General features: G+C 53.2%; 1 protein-coding gene across 2 annotated transcripts in view; it reads left to right on the forward strand.

The window, feature by feature from the left end:
• PACS2 (phosphofurin acidic cluster sorting protein 2) overlaps positions 1-14,665 on the forward strand; it is a 1,334,790-nt gene that overhangs the window by 709,134 nt on the left and 610,991 nt on the right. The gene's annotated exons all lie outside the window — the stretch shown is intronic.

Here is a 14,665-nt window from a genome sequence, read left to right on the forward strand (position 1 = left end):
TGAATAGTACCCAAGGGGTGGTTTTCTATTCAAATGTAAACAAATTGTGATATTTAAAGAATATTTATTCAGCAACAATGGTCAAAACTACTAGCTGCATAGTGAAGCAACTCCTCAAACTGGCCCACATTGGCCAAAAAAGTGGCCCATTTTGATTGGCCTACCCTAGCATTTTGCATTTTTGGTACAGTCATCGCCCTATTGCCCTATAGGCCAGCCCAAGCCTGCCGACTCATCCATAATGGGTGAGGGGGCGTCCACCCACTGGCCACCTCACCCATTATGGAGGAGCCGAGGAGCCAACCCAGTGAAACACTGAGCACTCCCTCAGCTGCTTTTTCCAGCTGAGGGAGTGCTCCCTGGCTGGCTGAACTGTCAAAGGGAAACTCTGTTTGCCTTTGACAGTTCATTTCCCCAGCCGCACATGATCACTGAGCCATGCAACGTTGGGGGTGTTTTGCTTCGCCAGCCTTGCATAGCTCATTGGAAATGCTGGCTGGGGCACTGCATGTATGTATGTTCGAGAGGGTGCTCCTGCGCCTCCTCGCACATGTGGGCAGAGCAACCTGGAGCGGGGCATTTTAGCAACCATGCGCAGGCCCCTGCAGAAGGTAAGTTCATGGCGATTTATTTTTTATTTAAATGTGTATGGATGTGTGGATGCTTGTGTTATGGGACTCTGGTTGGAGCAGGATGGGCGGCAGCACTGGGAAAGTGGTGGGAGTATTGTGGGGGAGAGCCCAGGGTCTGTATTGGGAGTAGGGTGCGGTGACGGCACGCAAAAGTTCATAGCGATTTCTACATACTGTCCATCCGGCACTTTTAGGGGGGCCCGGCCTGCCCAAACTTGGCTCAGGGGGGGGGGGCCCGAGCCAAAAAAGTTTGAAGACCACTGCCCTAGGGCTTCCCCTCCCTGCAAGCCTGAACTGTATCCATTGGAGCCGATTAGCCAGCTATTGGCTACAGAGAGTGGCGCCCGGTGAACTGCGAGTGGCTTCCTGCAATATGACCTAGCGCCGACCCCCACTTCTTTCTCTCACCAAGATATATTTAATCCACCGAAATGGTGTACTTTATAGCTCCATTCGTGGGAGAAATGTGATAAAAAAAATCACAGGGCTTGATCATTTCTGCACACAAAGACTAATGTTCCAATTTCTCAGATGGCAGGTCGCCATCAGTACACAGGGACATTTTGTTGCAGATAATCAGAAAATAGTTTGCCCAATGGGAGGCACATCAGAGAAATATGTGGGTGCCATATCACTGAAACGGTGTCACTACTGCACTTGGGGAAATGCAAATCATAAGTCAAATGCCAGTAGACATTAAACCAGTTTTTATTATTGTGCCAGGAGATGTACAGCTTAATACACATCATGTTCTGTGCTAGTTCAAATACAGCCTGAACTGTTAGAGCATAACTAATCAGAATTGGCTGTAAGTGTTGTTGCTCTGTCCCAGATAATTAAACATGCCTAGGCTGAGCTCAGTGCGCCAGCCTGTGAGTTAAAATATCCCATCCCAATTCACCCATTGCCAAGCTACTTTCAAGCTTCACGCTTAATGACATATTACCATTGTTGTGCCAGATACAGCTCAGTGCATGCTAATATTGCTACAGCAAAACAGCTACAGCCTAATTGCCTCCAGAAAATGGATACCAGTCTCAAAGCAATAAAGTGTTGCTCCTGTAGAGAGAAAATATAGTGCCAGCATGTGTTTTACAGGGACCATATTGGCATAGCATTTTTAAGCTAGCACCACAAGTTTTTGTGGACAGTGTAGATGCTAATCAATTATCCCAGAAAATGTCCAATGTGAGAGAAGGCTGTAATAAAGGATCAACAGAAAACACAAGACAAAAGTCAGTCTTAAAGACCACCTGCCTTTATCATAATCCCCTAATTTAATACAGTCTGTAGGATATAATGCCCAATTTGACATGCTCCTACCAACACGTATTTGCACTCTCCTCTGCTTAGCGTATTTTTCCTGGCCTAGATATTCTGGGCTACGTGTCAATCCTTAGTCCTACCCGCTAGAATTTCCACTCTCTTCTGCTAAGCATATTATTCTTGGCCTAGATAGTCAGGGCTACGTGTCCACCCTTAGTCCTACCAGCAAGTCTTTCCACTCTCCTCTGCTTAGCGTATTTTTCTTGGCCTAGATAGTCTGGGCTACGTGCCAATCCTTAGTCCTACCAGCAAATCTTTCCACTCTCTTCTGCTTAGCGTATTTCTCCTGGCATAGATATTCTGGGCTACGTGTCAATCCTTTGTTTGTTTACTTGTTTATTTTTCTTATGTAGCGCACCTGACCCAGGGGTATCTGGGCGCTCTCGAGGCAAGTAATGTTAGACATGAGCAAAGGACAATGAATACAGTAGAATACATTAAAATAAGGAGAATGCATATATGGAGGATTAGTCTTACCTGCAAGTCCTTCCACTCTCTTCTGCTTAGCATATTTTTCTTGGCCTAGATAGTCGGGGCTACGTGCCAATCCTTAGTCCTACTAGCAAGTCTTTCCACTCTCCTCTGCTTAGCGTACTTTCTTTGGCCTAGATAGGCTGGCCTACCTGCCAGCAAGCGTTTCTTCCCCCCTGCATGAAGCCTTTGTCAGGTTGGGTTATCCTCACCAGTGCCATGGGTTATTATCAAGCCTAAGCTTTCAGCCCGGAACAGGCCCTGGTCTTCCCTTCTTGGTGTCTTGCACATGCGAGAGTTTGAGAGGGAGTCCTTTGGATTTTTCATCTGCCAGGGTCTGGGTTCCAGGCTGCTGCTTGCTTGTAGCTTCTCATCCTTAATCTGTTCTCAAGTGCTTGAGATACTGCCCTCGGAGTCTGCTTTTTCTCCTCCTTCTGGTCTGTTGCTCAAGCTGTCTCCCTCTGCCTTCTGAAAACTGCCAGTGTTTGTGCGCTATTCTTGAGTACCCCGATTGTTAAATAAAGATTCTGATGTGTCCCCTCCCGCCCCATGCTTGGGAATTGCCTTTCTCCCATTCCTATGTCGTTCTGACAAGGAGCCCTGTTTTTCCCAGTTGTATTCGGGAACTTGTAGTAATTGTATTCTTGTAGGATAAGATTCAATATCCCTTCTCTTGTGACACCCCAGGGGTTAAAACCCCTTCTGGCGTGGAGCCGATTTCTCTCAGCTGGTATTTAAGTTTGCCTGCGCCAGTCGGCAGTGGTCTGCCTGCATCGGGCCAAGCGGTGACCTGCCTGAGGCATGGCAAATATCCGTGCAAGCCCTCTGTTCCCAGAGTGCGGCTGTTGGGCTGGCTTTGGTGACTCGGATGGGCAATTGAGGTCAAGTTAAAGTACTTGCTGTTCAATTGGACCACATTACTAAGCGCCGTGCAGCATCCCCCCTTGGAAGGAGAAACTAGCTTGCTTTGTGAGTTGTGCTGTTTCCGTAAGTGGGAGGGAGTTCCCTTACTACAATGAAAGGGTGTACGGCATGAAGCGCTGATCCTTTTACGCCCAATGGTGTGGGAAGTGTGGAGGAATTCACTATAGGCCTCCTCTGTCCTGGTAGCTCTCCACCTAGCTTGTGGGAATCCCCAAGCCCCAGTGTCCCTCCTTTCCTCGCAGATGGCTTTGCGGTGTGAGTGACTTCTCCCAGGAAATTAATCGTTCATTTCTTCCTGCCCTGAATCTGCCAGAGAGTGGGGCCCGTGAAGTGACCTGCTCATCCCCAGACTGTGACGAGTAGTAACTGGGGGTTATAAGGAGCTCTTTCTTTGTGCATGCAGCACTGTTGGCTGCAGAGAGGACTTCCAACGTCATCCGGTGGCAGTCCTGAGCTCTGAGATTTTCTACTGTGCTCTTCCCCCTCTCAAACTTGAGCCGACCACCTGAAGTTCTGAAAGCAGCTCAAAACTTTCCTCTTTGCTGCTTCCCCTGCAGGTAGATACCAGACCTACCTGTCTGCTGTACGGACTGGTTGCTTGGCTACCCTCAGTCTCATTGGGTACCAGGCACTTTCTTGATCAGTCACCCTTGCTCTACCTCAGGGCCTACCACGCATGGATGGGCTGTAACTGTAACCCTACAGTCCCTTGTTCTCCTTGCACTATCCAGAGCCATGCTGCCCTGGCTGCACTTAGTCAGAGCATTGCTGCCCTGTTTTCCCCTCCCTTCTTCCTTGCACTTCCCCCCACTCTTTCCCCTTGCACTTCTCGTTCACACTTGCACGATCTGGATGACACAAGGCCTATTAAGAGCCTTTGTCTCCCCACCTTGTCTTGTCACGCCTAGAAACACGTGTGATACAGCTGCGTTATCATATCATGTCAACTGTGCCCCTGACACACGTGCCGCACATTGCATGGTATCAGACATCGTAATAAAGTTGCATTGAGGACCGAGTGGCAGAAAGCCACTTGCATCTTCAGTTTACTGTACTATTACCCTCTGTACCCTGGAGCGACCTGTTAGGATTTTATGATGTGGGCTGGTGGGAGATGGGAAAGGAGGAAAGGCCATTCTACCCTCTATGCCAAGCTAACCCACAGGGCCAGGCAGTCCCTAAAGACATCGTATTTCTGAAACGATTCTGTGTTTGCTGCCAAGTGGCTGCATTTCACGTGCCACCTTTAATCCAATGCTAAATTGTGTAAGCCCATGCTTAAGAGGGAAAAGTGAAACGCCATGTCACAGAATACTATAGCCCTTGTTTAACAAGTCAGATCTGTCTGAAAGGGTCGCACTTAACATGGCGCAGCTTTAAGACTATGAGCTGCTTGGGTCCGGATCACCGTTGGGATTCCTGTTTTTACTGCGACTCCCTTTCGGTCCGGGCACTTAAATCTCGGTTGGAGCGGTGGGAGGAGGTGTTCTGACGAACTCCTCCTTCACATTTTGAGGTGTTCATAGATGAGAAGAAAAAACGCCCGGTAAGTTCTTTACTTTTCAGAGAACCCAGCCGGGGGATACCTTTCCAGGTTCCTCTCGGGCGGGGAGGGGCATTGATTGCTCTTTCACCGGGGTTCGCCCTGAGGTGCCAGTTGGGCCTAATAATTATACCAGAGTTTTCTTCGAGGCTCTCCGTAAGGGGCCTGTGGATACCAGAGCACGCTCCGAGGCCCCTCCTCTGGGGGCTGTTTGTGGACCCAGTTCTACTGAGTTGTGGGGTACCGGAGCTAGCACTGAGGCCTCTCTATCGGCTTCCCTCAAAAATAAGACTGGCGTGCGCCCCGAGGCCTTGGGTGGGCTTGCTGTCACCGAACGGATATTCGAGGCTTGCGCAGATGAGGCTTTTACCGGACCCGGGTCCGAGGTCCCTCGTCCAGAGGCTCAAGCTACCAATAGTTCTGAGAGGCCTGGCAAGGCCTTGTCAGTGAAAGTTGTTTCGAGGGGATTGGGTCCTCCGACGTATTCCATATCTATGACCGGTAATCACCACAGCTGTGCTGCTTCGGAAACTTTTTTCTGCGTCCTGCGTCGATGACATCAATGCCCCGTCGTCGAGGACCACGTCCGACGTCATCCGATGTGATAAGTAGGACACACAACGCCCGTAGCCTCAGTTCCGTTGTTTCCGCGAACGTGATGCTTCGTGATTCTCGGTTACGCCTCGACACTTTGGAGTTCTGTTCTTCTCGGTTCTTCGAACCTGTTCGTTTTTGTGAGAAAATCCTTCGTAAGAAGATGTCTTCTACTTCGTCTTCGACCCCGCGTCCGGGCTTCAAGAAGTGCGGGGAGTGTGGGTCCAAGATGTCGGTGACGGACTCGCATGACGCCTGCCTCTGGTGCCTCGGGGAGGCCCACGACACGTATGACTGTATCGACTGCCAGGTGCTCGCGTCCAAAGCCTTACGGGAACGTAAGAAGAAGTTGTCGGTAGGTCGGGTGTCCAAGCCGCGGAAGTCAAAGTCTGCGGGGCTTTTGACGGATGATTCGAGAGGTGACTCTCCGCGTCGTCGTCGGAAGTCTCGTGGGTCTCCTTCTAGGAGTCGGTCTCGCCACTCCTCGGCCTCTTCGAGGCATTCTCTGAAGCGCCGACAGCGGTCGTCTTCCAAGTCCTCTTCTGAGGACTCTGCCTGGCACGTCGCTTACCCCACCAGCCGTGCGACACCGGAGGAATGGGCTTCCTTCGGGAAGAAAATGCTGGCGATTCTCGAGTCGCAGGGTACGAAGCCGTCCGCGCCCCCGAGTGGGCTCGGCCGTGAGAGGTTGAGAGACACCGCTCGCAAGAGTGGTCAGCACGAGTCACGGGAGAGGTTCCGTTCGGACAAGGGGACTCGTTCTCGACATACCCGCTCCAGATCCCGGTCCTCGACGCGTTCGAGACCGTGTGCACCTGTGATGTCTTCGAGGAAGACATCGACGCCTGAGGCGTCGAGGGTGTCGACAGGCTTTCTCGAGGCTCCGAGGAAGTCGTCGAAGCCGTCGACGCTCAGGTCGTCGAAGGACACGCTTGGAGCTCCGGCTTCGAGGACTGTGTCGACGCCGTCGATGCTGGCGGCGCTGCATCTGACGTCGACGCCGATTTACTCGACGCCGATCCTCTCGGCGCCGATGCCTGTTCTCTCGACGGCGGCACCGATTCACTTGACGCCCTCGACGCCTTTCGAGGCCGGGGTGTCGGAGGTAAGCGTGGCACGGGGGAACCCCCTAGAAAGGCTCTGGTTAAGAGCAAGCGCACTCGGGTGCCTTCTTTTCACCACCTGGAATATATTTCGGAGATGGATGAGGATTCTGATGGCCTGGTTCCTAGTCAGGTTCCAGATGAGATGGTCTCGGGCCATAGCCAATTTGACGATTTGAGGCAGTCACTGCATGATGCCAGTGGTCTGGACACCTCTCCGGAGGTGGAGTTTTGTAGGCCTGAGCCTGGCTCTCATGCCGATTCCTCGTACCGGCGCCTTATGGCTAGGGTCTCCGAGTACTTGGGATGGTCTGCTCCCCCAGGGGAGTTTGTGCAGGATGATCTCACGGACATCCTTGATGTTGGTCCCCCAACTGACCCGCTACTGCCGTTTCATATGGCTCTACAGAGAAGAGTGGCGGCAGCTTGGACTGCTCCGGATAGTCTCCCGGCGGTGGGCAGGTCCTTGTTGCGAAAATACCGTCCAGCCAGTAGCGACCCCTGCTACTTGACCAGGCACCCCACTCCAGAGAGTTTGGTGGTGCAGGCGGCCACAGCCCCGGCAAAGCAGGCGTCGTACCCTACCATCCCTCCTGATAGGGACGACAAACGTTTTGATGGCTGGGCGAAGAAAGTGTTTTCTTCGGGTATGGCACTTCAGGCGGCCAACTCCATTTGTGCCTTGTCTCGTTTCACACACACTCTGTGGAACTGTGTTGCGTTAGCGGCTGAACATATTCCCGAAGGGGACGAACGGGATGGTTTCCTTGCTATGGTCCAGGATGGTAAGGATGCCATGTGTGAGTCCGTTCAGTCGGGTTTGGACATGGCTGAATGCGTCAGCAGGTCCATGGCGGCGAGCACCGTGATACGCAGGTTTGCGTGGTTGCGGAAGTCGGGGTTTGCTCCTGATGTGCAGTCCCGGCTCCTCAACATGCCCTTTGACGGTGAACACCTTTTTGGCAGCAAGGCTGACGAGAGCCTTGAGAGGTTGCAGACCTCCAAAGCTGCAGCGAAGTCGTTGGGCGCTGCAGTTGGCCAACCTCCGCCTTTTCGTCCTAGGGGACAGCAATGGAGGGGTGGTTCCTTTCGCTATTACTCGTCCTTCAGTAAAGTGAGAGGAGCTAGCAGTCAAAGAGGCCAACGCAGGGGTACCAGAGGTGGACGACAGGGTACCCGTGGTGCCAAGGCCGCTCGGGCAGTTGCCTCTTTGCCCTCAGGTAACGCCGCAGCTGCTACCACTCAGTCATGAGGCCATGTCCCATGGTTCGCCGGTTGGGGGAAGGCTGGCGCAGCATCTTGTAGAGTGGCGTGCCATTACTTCAGATGTGTGGGTTCTGGAGATCATAACCCACGGCTACTGTCTTCCCTTTCGGCAGAGGCCTCATGACAATCCACCAGGGAACCTCTCTTTAAAGAGTCCGGATCCGCTCCTTGCGCAGGAAATTCAAGCCCTGCTGGAGAAAGGCGCCATAGAACTGGTGCCTGTAGCGGAGAGGAACAAGGGATGGTATTCCCCTTATTTTTTGATTTCGAAGAAAGGCGTGGGATTGAGACCCATCATGGACTTGCGCGGTTTGAACAAACTCCTCAGGAAGGACAAGTTCAAGATGGTTACTCTCTCTCAAGTCCTCCAGGCCCTTCAGCTTCAGGACTGGTTGGTGTCTCTCGACCTCAAGGATGCTTACTTCCATGTGCCGATCCATCCCAAGCACAAGAAATACCTGAGGTTCGCGGTTGGCGACTCGCACTTTCAGTTTCGGGTCCTGCCGTTCGGATTGACCTCCGCCCGAGGGTTTTCACCAAGCTCATGGTGGTGGTGGCAGCGCATCTCAGGCAAGGGGGGATTCACGTCTACCCCTACCTGGACGATTGGTTGATCAGGGCACGCTCTCCCGAGCAGTTCCTGGATCATCTGTCAGTCAAGTCCCATTTGACGCCAACACAGCGGCTCCAGTACATCGGAGCAGTGCTCAACACTTCCCTGGGGCAGTGTTTTCCTCCCCAGGTGAGGGCTCTTCACATTCAGCAGATGGTGCACAAGTTTCAGCATGCCCAGATGCTTACAGCGTTCGAGTTCTTGAGGTTGCTCGGCCTCATGGCATCCTGCATTCTTCTGGTGCCAGAGGCTCGCCGGCGGATGAGATCTTTGCAGTGGGAACTCAAGATGCAATGGTCGCAGTTCTCCGGCAGGATGTCGGACCCGGTTCAGGTGCCGCCCTCGGTCGCCCAGGACCTTCTGTGGTGGGCCGTCGAAGGCAACTTGATGAAGGGGGCTCCGTTTTGGCTTCCCTGGCCGGAGGTGACGATCGTGACGGATGCATCCCTCACGGGATGGGGAGCTCATGCCAACGAGCTGACAGCGGTCGTTGGTCTTCGTCGGAGTCCAGACTCCATATCAATCTGTTGGAGCTGAGGGCCGTCAGGCTTGCCCTGAAGGCTTTTCTGCTGACTGTGCGAGGAAAGAATGCCCTGATCCTGACAGACAACACAGTGGCCATGCACTACCTCAACAAAAAGGGGGGGGGGGGGCAGGGTCACTTCCTCTGTGCAGGGATGCGATGCAGCTCGAGTTCTGGGCCATCCAGCAGGAAGTTTCGATCTCGGCAGTTCATCTGGCCGGAGACGAAAACGTGATGGCGGATGCTCTGAGCAGGCAGAGCACGATCTCTCACGAGTGGGAGTTGGCGCAGGAGATTCTCCTGGAGATCTTCGACCCTTTGGGGGACCCCTCAAGTGGAGCTCTTCCCCTCCAGTGTCAACTCGAAGTGCGAGAGGTTCTGCTCGCGGGAATTTCCTCCAAAAGGAGCCTTAGGAGACGTGTTCGTGGTGGAGTGGTCATTCCCACTGCTGTACGCGTTTCCTCCAGTCCCCGTCATCCCGCAAGTGCTGCGGAGGTTACGGAAGTTCGGTTCCCGGATGATCCTCATTGCTCCGGCGTGGGCTCGGAGGACGTGGTACCCGGACCTTCTCGACTTGTCCATCTGTCCTCCACGTCGTCTTCCCTACCGAGACGATCTGCTCTCACGGGATGGGGGGGGGGTCAGGTTCCCCATCCAGAGGTCAGATCCCTCAACCTTCACGCCTGGCTTCTGAAAGGTTGAGGTATAAGGATTGGGACCTCCCTGAAGACGTGATGGAGGTGTTGCTCTCGGCCCGACGGCCAGCAACAAAGTCTCTGTACCGTTGTCGTTGGCGTAAGTTCTGCGACTGGTGCAGAGTTCAGAATGTGGATCCTTTTGCATGTGACATCCCCATGGTTCTGTCCTTTTTTACTTTCTTTGGCCCACAGGGGCCTGCAAGTGGGTACCATTAAAGGTTACCTGGCGGCGCTGTCCATCTTTAAGCGCTCGTCTGAAGAGTGTTCATACTTTAAAATCCCTTTAATTTCACAGTTTCTGAAAGGGCTCACTAATGTGTTCCCTCCGTCACCTTTCCTGGTGCCCGGTTGGGATTTAAACCTTGTTCTCAGGTTTCTAACGGGTGCTCCCTTTGAGCCTTTGCACTCTTGTCCTTTGAGACTGTTGACTCTTAAAACTGTATTTTTAGTTGCGGTCACTTCCGCTCGCAGAGTGAGTGAGTTACAGGCACTTTCAGTTAAGCCTCCCTTCACTGTTTTCCATAAGGACAGGGTTGTCCTTAGAGTCTGTCCTTCTTTTCTTCCGAAGGTAGTGACGGAATTTCATTTGGCCCAGAAGGTGGTTCTTCCGGCATTCTATCCTCCTCTGCATCCTGGTAAGGAAGAGGAGAGGCTCCATAGGCTTGATCCTAGGAGAGCTTTAAGCTTTTATGTTTCACGCATGTCCCGGGTCAGAGTGGACGATCAACTCTTTATTGGTTACGCTGGAAAGCGTTGGGGACAAGCTGTGATGAAACAGACTTTGTCTCGCTGGATTATTTTGGCCATCTCGGAGTGTTACCGCTTGGCGGGTAAGGACCTACCAGGGGTATGGCTGCATCTACTGCCCTGCAGAGAGGTGTTCCTATTCGCAACATCTGTGATGCAGCCACCTGAGCTTCAGTACATACATTTGTACGTCACTATTCCCTCGATTCCATCCGAGGACAGGATCTGGCTTTTGGCAAGGCGGTCCTTTGCTCTGCTATTTGATTGGCAATTCTAAATTTTGATTCTAAATTCTTTCCCTCCTCCTTGCTCTGGTACTGCTTTGGGAGTCTGTCATAGATATGGAATACGTCGGAGGACCCAATCCCCTCGAAGAACAAGTTACTTTCTTACCTGGTAACGTTCTTTCGATGGGATGGTCCGACGACGTATTCCATATCGCTCCCTCCCTACCTTCCCTGCTGCAGAATTTCTTTTGCGATTGCAGCTTACGTTCCGCAAGGCTTTGTGTCTGACTGGCAGTAGACTAATGTCACACGTTCTGGGGGAAAAAACTACAACTGAGGCTACGGGCGTCCTACTTATCACATCGGATGACGTCGGACATCGGAGGAGGTCCTCGACGACGGCGCATCGACGTCATCGACGGAGGACGCAGACGCCAAAAAAAGTTTCCGAAGCAGCACAGCTGTGGTGATTACCTGTCATAGATATGGAATACGTCGTCGGACCATCCCATCGAAAGAACGTTACCAGGTAAGAAAGTAACTTGTTCTTCTCACCGTTCCCGCTCTTGCAGCAACACCAGACCTGTTGAGGGGGCAAAGAAGCAAAGTTCTTCTTTTACCGGCAGTGCCGAGGTCCTTCCTTCGAAGGCTAATTTGGCGGTTGGATGTCACAAAAACATTCCAGGCCTCACAGTACCGGCTGTGCCGAGGTCCCTTATGTTAAGGCTAAAGTTAAGACCCCCTGATCCATCGACAGGGCCTCACTTCCTCACGTGCTGCAGTTCCCCTCCGATGAGGACAAAATGGCGCCCGTTCCCTCCATGACCGTGGTGGCCATTTTCGGTGCTACCCCTACAACTATGCCATCGGCCTCAGGTGTAGGGCTTGGTTCCTTGGGTGAACATAGAGTTCCTTGTGCGCACCCTTAAAGGCCAGTCTACGGCTGGAACGCTCGGATGCCTCTTCCACACATTTTTTCATTGCCTGCAGGGTCGACACCTTTGATTTATGTGGATACGTCGGTGGAGGGGCCAGGGTGGGAACCTTCCCCGTTACATCCCTGGATTACTCCACCTCGTGAGAGGCCTCCTCAGGTTCTGAAACAGTCCCCGGAGGATGCCTTTTTGGGTAAATTTCAGACGCTCGTGCGTACCGACCCCATGAGGGAGTATTTCAAAGGGCTTTTTAGGGAGATATGTCCGCCCGCGCCTCCGGCCCCACCCGTTCCTCCGGTGGTTCCGCCCACGCCTCCCTTGCATACGGTGCCTTCACCCAACTCTTCCGCCTTTGCCTCCATTGTCCCCTGTGGACAAGGCAGCACCTGACACGTCTCAGCAGGATCCTGACCTGTCGGATGACGCGCAAGGCAATCGGGACAGCAAGGACCTTCCCCGCTCTATCAGAGCTTTTCATGACCGGGTACTGGACATGATAAGCTTCGTAGATGTTCCAGTGCCCGAGGCACCCGCTCCACAGGACGGTGTGCTTTTTGGGGCGTTCACCCTGTCTCCCTTGGAGCGTACCGGCCTGTTCTTGCAGAAGGACGTTCTGGCTGATGTCCGCAGAGTTTGGGAAAAGCCACACTCTGGACTTTTTGTCAATACGAAAATTGACTCGAGATACAGGCTGCATTCTTTGGAAGAGGTGGCCTTGTCGTCTTGTCCGCCCCCCCCTCCTCCACAGTAGTGGCTGCGGCCACTTTGCAGTCCAGGCCTGCAGCATCCTCTTCCACAATGGCTACTCAGGTTCTGGGAAAGGAGGACAAGCTTCTCGACTCCCTCGGGAGGAAAATCTTCACCAACTCAGCCTTACAGCTCAGGCAGGCCAACGCTGAATTGATATTAGCGGGAGCTAACATGCGGATGTGGAAAGGTCTGTCAGAGTTTGAGGAGTTTATCCCGGTAGAGAAGCTGGAAGATTTTAAAGGAGGCCTATCTGACGCCAGGGTCTTGGCCCAGGATCTCCTGGAGGCTGCGGCTCATCACGTAGACACCTCGGCTCGGGGCCTTATGCTGGGGGTTGATAACTCACGGCAGACGTGGCTGCATGCAACTAAATTCTCAAAAGAAGTGCTGGACAAGGTGTTGGACCTTCCGTTGGATGGGAAGGAGCTCTTACATTCTACAACAGAGGAAGAGCTCACCAAGATGAAGGATAGCACTCGGGCAGATAAGTCAGTGTCTGTCCTGGTTAAGGCTCCTTTCAAAACCCAGAGACCGTTGTCACAAAGTCGACCCTCCTCTGGCTTTAGGGGCTTCCTCAACTGAAAATCTCGCAAAGTAGATACCCCTGGGGGGAACAACCGCCGTAGACAACAACAGCCGCGGTTTTTCTCCCGCTCCTTGGCCTCCTCCCCAGGTTCAGGGGGCACCGTCACCGATAAACCTACTAAATGAGGGTTTTCCGCACTCGCACGAGACCCCGCTTGGAGGACGCATTGCGTCTCATTGGGAGGCGTGGCAGACCATCACAGAAGACAGATGGGTCTCGTCAATCGCTCGGGCGGGCTTCCGCTTACCTCTACCCCCTACCCCACCCCTCAACCCTCCTTTTCAGCTGTCGGGCTCGCCCTCCCTCAAAGCCGAGGTTCAGAAACTTCTGCACCTCAGAGCTGTGGAACCCGTTCCCCTTGGGGAGCGAGGGGAGGACTTCTACTCCCGGCTGCTTATGGTGCCCAAACCCAACCAGGCTGGCCTGCGCACCATCATAGACCTTTCCCAGTTCAATCTTTTCCTACCCCAAGAGAAATTCAAGATGATCATGCCCAGCCAGATGCGCTCCTCCTTGATGATGGGCGATTGGCTCAGCGTGTTGGATCTTCAGGATGCATACATGCATATCCTGATTTTGAACCCACACACGAGATATCTCCGCTTCTCTTTGGGAGAGGAGCCCTTCCAGTTTCGAGTGCTTCCTTTTGGCCTCAGCTCGGCGCCGCGTGTATTCACAAACATGATGTCGGGGATTGCGGCCCATCTTCGTCTCCTGAGTATTCATGTGTATCCATATTTGGACGACTGGCTCTTACACAGCCCTTGTCCGCTGGTAGCAGCGGGCAATCTCCAGTCTCTCCTTCAGCTCCTATTCCACCTTGGGCTGTCGGTGAACTGGCGGAAATCTTCCTTGACGGTCTCTCAGGACCTGATTTTCCTGGGTTTTCGCTGGAACACGATCGACTGCAGAGTGTATCTGACCGGGACAGAATGGCGGATCTGTTAGCCACGTGTCAGATGTTTGCGCAGTCGGAGAGCATGTCGGCCTGGTGGTTCCAGAGGCTTCTGGGCCTCATGGCCTCGTGTGTGCTGGCTTTTCCTCTTGCTCGTCTAAAGATGAGACGGACCCAGATGGCTCTTCGTAGTTCCTGGCGTCAGGCGGTGGACCCGGATTCCAAGCTGATAATGATTCCAGATTCCATGAGAGTGGACCTGGAATGGTGGTAATTTCTAAGCAACCTGTCGGTGGGTGTGGGTTTTCAGGACCCTGCTCCTATGGTGACGATCACGACGGTCTCCTCCCTCCTGGGGTGGGGTGCGACGTTGGATCTTCTACAAGTATCGGACCTCTGGTCGCCTCAGGACAAGCTCCTGCACATAAATCATTTGGAGCTTTTGGCAATTTTTCTTGCGCTCAAGGCGTTCAGACCGGTCATTGCCAACAAGGTGGTCCGCATATGCACGGACAATGCTTTGTCAATGTATTACATCAACAAGCAAGGGGGAACAAAGTCCCCCCCCCCCTCTCGTGGAACTGTCCATCCAGATTTGGGAGTGGGCCGTGCTTCATGGTGTCTGGCTGCTTGCAGTACACATTCCGGGCCAGCTGAATGTCGCAGCGGATGCCCTCACCCGGCGGACAATGGTCAGCTACAAGTGGGAGTTGAAGGCAGAGGTCCTCTCGGGGATCGTCCCGCGTTGGGGCACACCGGAGTTGGATCTCTTCACTACGGCGGTGAACAGGAAGCTTCCTCGGTATGCTTCCAGAGGGGGGCTGGGAGCCTC

The sequence above is a fragment of the Ambystoma mexicanum genome, chromosome 14, assembly GCF_040938575.1.
Source record: "Ambystoma mexicanum isolate Mex_15411 chromosome 14, UKY_AmexF1_1, whole genome shotgun sequence".
Classification (NCBI taxonomy): Eukaryota; Metazoa; Chordata; class Amphibia; order Caudata; family Ambystomatidae; genus Ambystoma; species Ambystoma mexicanum.